The 8,183-nt window shown below is 48.5% G+C and overlaps 1 protein-coding gene across 2 annotated transcripts in view; it reads right to left on the minus strand.

Annotated features, from left to right (window-relative positions):
• Nucleotides 1–2,160, minus strand: part of XIAP (X-linked inhibitor of apoptosis) — a 38,368-nt gene extending 36,208 nt beyond the window's left edge. For both annotated transcript variants that reach the window (XM_032789915.2, XM_032789914.2), the window contains exon 1: nt 2,075–2,160. The gene's annotated coding sequence lies outside the window, so the exon portion shown is untranslated. The remainder of the gene's footprint in view (nt 1–2,074) is intronic.
• Nucleotides 2,161–8,183: the final 6,023 nt, after the last annotated feature.

Raw genomic sequence — 8,183 nt, forward strand, 5'->3', positions numbered from 1 at the left:
GCTATCCCAAGTTTTCTAAGGGACCACACACCCTGAGATCCCATTAACTGGTAAACAGTTTGTAGCTTCTTTTACAGAAAAATCTACTACACATGAAGGTCAGGAGGACAAGTTTTAGGTTACCCATTGGCAGAGAGCTACATTTAGACAAACTTGCAAAACCTGAAATTTCAGTTACCATGTTAAATAAAAGTAAAGTTGTGCAATTGACTCCAATGGGAGTTGAGGGTTTCATTGCAGATTCTTTGCAGCTTGCTAAGAAAATGATTAAAACAATCCCCTCTGTTTCAGATTTTTCTTTGTATAGAAACATCTTTTTTATGAATAACTAAAAAAATTATTCAAACCTGAAAACCTTTATCGGAATTTAGTTTATTCAAAGATTTTTATTATTACCCTATGAAAATAAATTATGTGTCAAAAAAAAATAGCATGATTATTTAGGAGCCAGTTGCTCTGTAATTTCCATTGACCAGTACTTTAACAGAAAACATCCTTCTGATCTTACTATCTGAGGGTACGTCAACACTATCCACCGGATCAGCAGGTAGCGATCGATCTATCGGGGACCAATTTATCACTTCTAGTGTAGACGTGATAAAATCGATCCCTAATCGCTCTGCCATCGACTCTGGAACTCCACCGTGGCGAGAGGCAGAAGTGGAGTTGACGGGGGAGCGGCAACAGTTGACTCGCCGCCATCCTCACAGCCAGGTACATCGACCTAAGATACGCTGACTTAAGCTACGCAAATAACGTAGCTGAAGTCGGCGTATCTTAGGTCGACCCCCTGTCCCCAGTATAGACCTAGCCTGAGACTGCTAAAGCCTCTATTTGAGGCTGCTAAAGCCACTAGAAAGGCAGGTTCATCAAGAAAAGCAGTCCTGTCCTTGCACTGTAGAAATATCAGTACCCTTAGAACTGGATTTCAAAAAAGCAATCCTCTAATTTATTTTCTTGTGATCTGTAAAACATCAGTTCGGACACTTTATAGAAGCAGACCTTTTCAAAGTGAACTTTGACTTTGTTGGTTAAGTCTTTGATATAGCAGTATCTTGAAAACACTTCCTCATTTCAAAGAGACTTTGACTTATGACACACACCAGTTTGCTCATGATTTCATATTAATTTACTCGCTGCTTTAATCCTCTACATTTTTAGTGATTTAATAAATATCCATAATATTTGATAAACAGCTACATATACAGAAGTATCACTGTTATAACTCTTCTATCTTTCAGGTCCAGAAAATTAATGAGAAGAAAAGCAACTCTTTAAATGATCTTACCCTTAAATGAGCTAATAGGGAGACACACAAGTACAGATAAACCAGAGGCACAAATGAAGTTGAAAAGTCAGCTGTACTCCAGACGGGTGGATAAATGGCATACAATGCATTATGTGCAGGTTAATGCAGCAAAGTCATAGGTGGGACGTGCCAACACAGCACTACAATTTTGGATGGAGATAAATTCAGAGGGTGCTACACCGGTGTGCCACAATTGGAATTGGGGGAATTAGAAGTGAATGAACCTTAGGATGTGTCCAGTTTATCAAGATACCAGAACTCCCTGGTGGACTCAAGCTGGATCTTAGGGGCTGCCTATAAATCAAGTAATGCCCTAAGATTTGTGGGTCCTTTAATTGTACGTTTGTTTCCATATTACAAAGTATTACCGGGGTGGGGCGGGGGGGGTCCTGAAAAGTCACCAGTAAATGTGTTATGTGATTTATACGGCACTAGCAGTAGGAGAAATGGGAGTCCCTGTCCCCCCCCCCCGGGGAAACCCACTAAAAAGGGGGGTGGGGATCAGAGTCTCTGCCCCGCCCTCCCGGGCGCGCCCTGCTCAGGAGGGGCTGGGGGGAGTGGGGAGGAGTGAAGCCCCCGCCCAGGACACCCCCGGAAGGGCGGGAACAGTCCTGCCCGCCCCAGGCACTGTCCCGAAGGGGGGTGAGTCGTGTCCCGCCCCCTGTAGTGGGAGCCCAGAGACCCTCCCCCGCGTCTCCGCCGCTGGCCAAGCTGCCCTGTCGGGGCTAGCGGGGGGCAGCGGCCCCTTCCCCTGGTAAAACTTACCGCACGGGCTCCGCTAACCCGCCGCCGGCAGCCCCGCACGCCGCTCGCTTAAATAAGCCTGCGAGAAGATGGCGGCTCGTAACCACCTATCTGCCGGTGGGCGGGGGCGGAGGCTGAGTCCTTGAGCCCGTTGGCGTGGGTCGACATCTAGCGGCGGCAGGGGGTCATGCAAGCGTAGAGCCTGGCACTGGCCCAGAGTCAGAAGGGGCCGCAGCCCCACGCTGCCTCTTCACCAAAACCACCTCCAGCCCTGCCATCACCCCGCCACAGCAGCCGTCAGGTGACCCAAATGAGCCCAGCTATTCTAGGGCACACAGAGGAGAAGTGACTTTCCCAAGGCTAAGCAGGGAGTCTGTGGCAGAGCAGAGAACCAAACCCAGAACACCTCCCCCTGCCCCCCCCCGCCTGTGCCTTAACCACTAGGCAACCCTTCCTACCTCAAGAGGGGGAGCCTCTTCTGTGCTTTGAGTGCATGGGTGGGCCAGGCACTAGACCAAGCCACCAGAAGGGGGATTAGAGAGAGATGGGGAAAGGGACATGAGTGAGAAGCAGGAAGGGGAAAACATCAGAAAGGGGAGCAAGGACTTAGAGAAAAAACAAGAGAGGGGGAAAGGGGCAGGGAGAGGGGAAAGATGCCTCACTGCGTGTCCCTCGCAGCTGCCACCTTTCCACTGCCATCAGTGGTCTGCAGCTCCCAAAGAGGCCCCACGCAGGTGTGAAGCAGAGTGAACGTAATGTCTATAAACTGGGCTGTTAGTGAAGACAGCTCGTAGCTGAGTGGGATGATTTTAATACACTGTAATTCATGATAATGTAATTATGTAGTTCATTATTATTTTAATGAGGAGGTTAAGATAACAATGATAGACACACATTCAATAAGTAGAATATGAAAAGTGTATAAATATGCTGAAAATTGCCAGTTGGGGGGAGCTGAGTGCCCCCAAACACATACACCTGGCCTAAAAGCAGGAAGAGGCAGAAAGGAGTGAGCTGGAGGCCCTCAGGGGAGGCAACCAAGGGGGAGGGGGCACAGCCGGGGCAGGAAAGAGTGGGGCTGGGGCCATAGGGGAGAGGGTGGAATCTGGATGTGGCACCCACTGACAAAACCAAACGTCAGCACCTATGATGGGATGGGGAAGAGTAGGGGATAGGGGAAGCGAGGGCACAGCATGTGGATCCCCTTAGTAACAGCTGGGGTTCCCCAGTTGAGCAGGCCCATTAAACCCTCACCCTGACAAGCCCCATCTCCCCTGCATCTGTTCTACTCTGATGAGCCCCCCAGACACCCTCCCCGCTGAGCCCCAACCACCTACACTCCCCCCCAAGCTCCAACCACTTTCACTTGGTCCCCCCTGCAGACTCCCATTGCACCTGGAGCGTCCCTGTGCATCCAGATCCCCCACTGAGCTGCCTGCACCCAGACTGCCCCACACAGAACCTTCTTACCCCCATCTCGATCCCGCCACATTAAGTCCCTCTGCACTTGGATCCTGCTGCCAGGCTGAGCCTCTCTGCCCACATCTGGTGTCCCTAGCACAAAAGGGGCAGGGCCCTAGGGTGTTTCTGTGGCAAGCATGGCCTTTGTGCTGTGTCAGGGTCGGGTTCAGCCTCACTGCCAAGTCCCTGTCCCAGGGGGGTGGGGGAGGCTGCAGGGTATTCTCCCATCTCAGTGATCTGTGCTCCCCGCTGCCATGGTGGAGCTTCCATGTTTATTTATTGTAAAAAAAAATGCAGAATTTTAAAATATTATGTACAGAATTTGATGCCGAATTCCCTCAGGAATATGGGGTGCTGTACAACAGTGATGGTGGGACTGTGAAGGGGATGTTGGACAGTAGGGGATCTGTGGGTGGGGGAGCTGGGCAGGGTGTATGGTGTGCATGGTGCTGTGCAATTGTGGTAGGAGGTCAGTGGGCGGGGTCTCTGTGCAGGGATTGCTGGGCATAGCTGGTCCGGGGGTATTGAGCATAGGAATCTGTGTGGGAGGTCTCTGGGCGAGGGGGCGCTGGGTATAGGGATCTGTGGGGAAGTCTCTGGGCGAGGGGGTGTTGGGCATATGGGCAAGGAACTGAGCGGGGGGCAGCGTGGAAGGGGCAGGCTGGCAGTGCAGAGCTGGGCAAGCCAGTGTGCATCTAGCAATTGTGGGTTTGTAAACAGTGCCCTTGTGCTGGGCTAAGTGGGGCCACTCCCGCTGCGCTGCGCCTCATTGCCCCCAACCAGCCCCTTGCTCTGTGGACCGCCCCCCATCACATGCCCTATTTCCCCAATGGGGGCCCACAAATATGTTTGGTGCCAGGCCCACAAAAAGTTAATTCAGCTCTGGCTGGAAGGAGTGGGCAGGCCAGCAGGCCCACAGCAATTCTGGGCCCCAGGGCAGAACAGCCAATGGGCTGCCACTGCGCATTTTACAGGGCAGGCGGAAGCTGGCCCCCATGCTGGCCCAGTGTGGCCTCACCACATGGGTGCAGAGCTGGATCACGTGCAGCAGCTGGTGCATACGCTCACAAGCAGCGCAGATGCGGTCCGGCTTACATTTGGGTGGTGCTGTGCCTGCACTGGCTGGTGCCCAGTGAGCTGCCGGCTGCGCTGCTGGGCATGCTCTTCTGGCACAGCCAGGGCTTCCACATGCCCGCCTGGCTGCCTTCACCGCTGCTGATACCAACCTGTGCACGCTAGGGCAATTTAAAAGGGCAAGGGGCTCCCAGCCGCCACCGTTACCATGGGAGTGGTGGCGGCCAGGGGCCCACAGGCAATTGTTCCCTTTACCCCCCCACATCAGCTAGTGTGTGTTGTGGAGACTGGGAGCTCCTTTCCTGCTCTGACCTTTCCTCTCTGTATCTTGGGCCAAGCCCCTGTGCCTGGACATCCCAATGGGACCACAGCAGATTAGGGTTACCATCTGGCCAGTATTTGACCAACCTGGCCGGTGATTTGTTTTTTTAATGGATTTGCTAGTTGCCAAAACATAATTTAACCTGCTGTGGTTTTGCATTATCACAATACACTGGGATCTCTTACCTTAAAAGTTTCTGTGTCCAGCTAAAGATGCTACAGTGTTCCCATTCCACAATTTAAGCAATAACATCAAAAATGTTGATAATACAGCAGCTGTCTGCCCACCAACACAAACGCTGTGCATGTGTGTGAGAGAGGGTTTAAGTCACGCAAGAGTGAGGAGACATGCAATTTTATCAATCTTATCTATATGTATTATCTATCTAGATCAGCGTTTCTCATATGCGGCCACCAGGGACTTTTCTTGCAGCCACAGCCTCCTGGGCTGTGATGTGGGGCGGGGGGGTGATAGCAGCCCCTCTGACTCTCTGTTGCTCCCCAGATGCACTGCCTTAGTGTTGATTGCTGGAGCTGCCAGCAGCGGTTGGGCCCTGTCCCACTCTGGAGACACCTGGGGTACAATGACGAAGGAGAAGGCAGCCAGTGAATTCCTCATCTTCCCAGGGGCAGTGGCCCTCAGGCTTTGGGCTCCAGCCCTGGGCTGTAGCTGCTCAGCGGCAGGGCCCAGGCTTTAGCTGCGAGGCTTTGGGCTCCAGCTCCTGCTGCCTCCCCGACCCTCGATCCAGGGCTTAATTTGTCTCCAGGCGTGGCAGGGCTGAGTAAGTCTTTTGTGAAAAGTGATACTTCTATGTTTGTTAATATCATTTTTCACAACAGACTTACTAGTTAGCAATAAATAAATTACAATAATTTGGATGTGTATACATGCATATTTATTTGTTTTTCCTAAAGCTAATTAAGTATATTAGGAAAAAGTGTGAGAGTGGCCACCAGCAAGAGTTGGTGGCTGCACTGTGAGGGCACCAAAATTTTTTTCCTGAGAACAACTGCTTCTAGATACTATGTGACTGTTGAATTGGGGGTTGCAGAGTTGCCTTGTGGTTGGGGGTTTGCCTTGTGAGGGGTGCCTTTTTTTTGCTTTTCAAAGGTGGTAACCCTACAGCAGATGACCTCAACCCACCTAGCTTCTTGCATGCTTCCTGCCTTCATTTAGCACCTTCTTCCTCATAGAACCTCCCCACTGATGGCACAAGAACCTTCTCCTCTGCAGTCCCTGCAATCTGGAGGAGTCTCTCCCCACAGCTCCTGTTTTCAAATTTCACCTGAAAACATCTCTGGCCTCACTTTCTCTCTCCCTTCACTTTTGTTTTTTTTATATTATAGTGTTGCATCTTCTTCATTTCATTATGTAAGGCATCTGGGGATACAGGTGGTGCGCAAAATGCTCTCCCAAATAAAGTTGAATTGTATTGTATGGTAGAGTATTAGGGTCTGCTTGGTTGTCCAAACCATTACTAATACTAACACGTCATCTTCATTCCCATGAATACTCCTACATGAGTAAAGGCTTGGGTATAGGGACCTTAGTTACCATTCTCAAAGGTGTTATAATAGTGCAAAGTGTTATTATGTATTTATGTATTTATTATGAAATTCATATGCCTGTCTTAAATTGCCACATAAGGATTCTGCAAAAGTCAGTGGGCTAGTAGAAGAAGGTCTTTAATAAAAATTCACATAAAATTATTCTGGAAACACTTCTTAAGTGGTCGCTGAAAACATGAGGTTGTCTGTTGGAGGTGGTTCTTAGTGTAGTTTTGTCTGTATTAACACCAAATTTCCTTATCTCTAATACAGGATTCTGTTATTATTATAGGCACAGATGGTAGCACCCTCTATTATTAAGGTTGCCTGACATTTCCTATTAAGAGATCCTGTTTTCCAGTGGTGCTGGAACAATTTTTATAGTGGGGGTGCTGAGAGCCATTGAACCAAACTGTAAATGCCGTATATGATGGAAACCGCTTCAAGCCAGGGGGTATGGCAGTACACCTAGTTCCAGCACCTATGCTGTTTTCAGTTGCTTATAACTTTGCCAAGTTTTAACATTAGGGCTGACATTTTTACAGCTGGGTGTATGTCTCACACTGAATTATTCTGGAAAGTTTCAGGCAAAACAATTTAGGAATTTCCTGAGAATGAGGGTATGGAAAATAGAATTTTTTAACAAAGCAAAAGAATGTAACCAACTTTTATTTGGGAAGCTTGAGGGCTCTCATGCTTTGATATGGAGACTTGAAATTTGGCAGGGGAATTGGCTTTTTGTGGGGATGTGGCTTTTGCTATCCAGATGAAAATTCGCCCAAATTTGGTCAAGTTATAAGCCTCTGAACAGTCTGTTTGCACATGCTCAGCAGAGACTTGCTGGAGCTTTGACGCTAAATTTCCCAAAGATTCTGGCTGTGCAGGGAGATTGGGACCAGGATCTGGGGGGAGTCTATAGGACTACTCACATGTAAGATTATACAAATGTCTAAGTATTTCAGGCTCAGGGCCTTACATTGAAAGCTCTTCAACATGGGAACTGTCTCTCATTATGGCTAAGTCAACATTTGAGCTGGGAGATTTGATTGTCAGCTCACATAGACATATCTGTGCTAGTTCTGCTCAAGCTAGCATGCTAAAAATAGTGGTGTAGCCAGAGTAGTACAGGCAATGGTTTGGGCTATCTGCCTGACTATGTACCTAGGGGCCAGGATGGTATGTATTCAGGTGGCCAGCCCGAGCTGCCTCCTGTGCTATCCCAACTACACTGTTATTTTTAGTGAGCTAGCTTGAGCAAAGCTAGTGTATGTATGTCTACACAAGCTGGGAATCACACCTCCCAGCTCAAATGTAGACATAGCCTATGTGTTTGTACAGCAACTAGCATAATGGGGTACCAGTCTTGGTTGGAGCCTCCAGGTGCTACTATAATAGAAATAATAAATTTCCTGACATCATTCACCAGGTTAATTACAGGAATTTTAAAATGTAAATACAAATCTGTTTTTTAAAAATTAATTTCAAGGTTCTTCAGAACAAAAGAAAAAAACCTTGTGTCACATACCAGATATGGACTAGTTACAGAGCTTCCACCCAGAAAGATACATGACAATGTGTTGCCTTTAGATATCTTTAATACACTGCCAGCTATGGCTGTTCTCAGCTCAGACAAGATGTATTACAAATGGCGCTAACTAGTGGCTAAACATAATAATACAGTTTAACATTCCATTGCATCTCCCCCTTTAAGTTTTACATTCCTACC

Source organism: Chelonoidis abingdonii, chromosome 8, assembly GCF_003597395.2.
Source record: "Chelonoidis abingdonii isolate Lonesome George chromosome 8, CheloAbing_2.0, whole genome shotgun sequence".
Classification (NCBI taxonomy): Eukaryota; Metazoa; Chordata; order Testudines; family Testudinidae; genus Chelonoidis; species Chelonoidis abingdonii.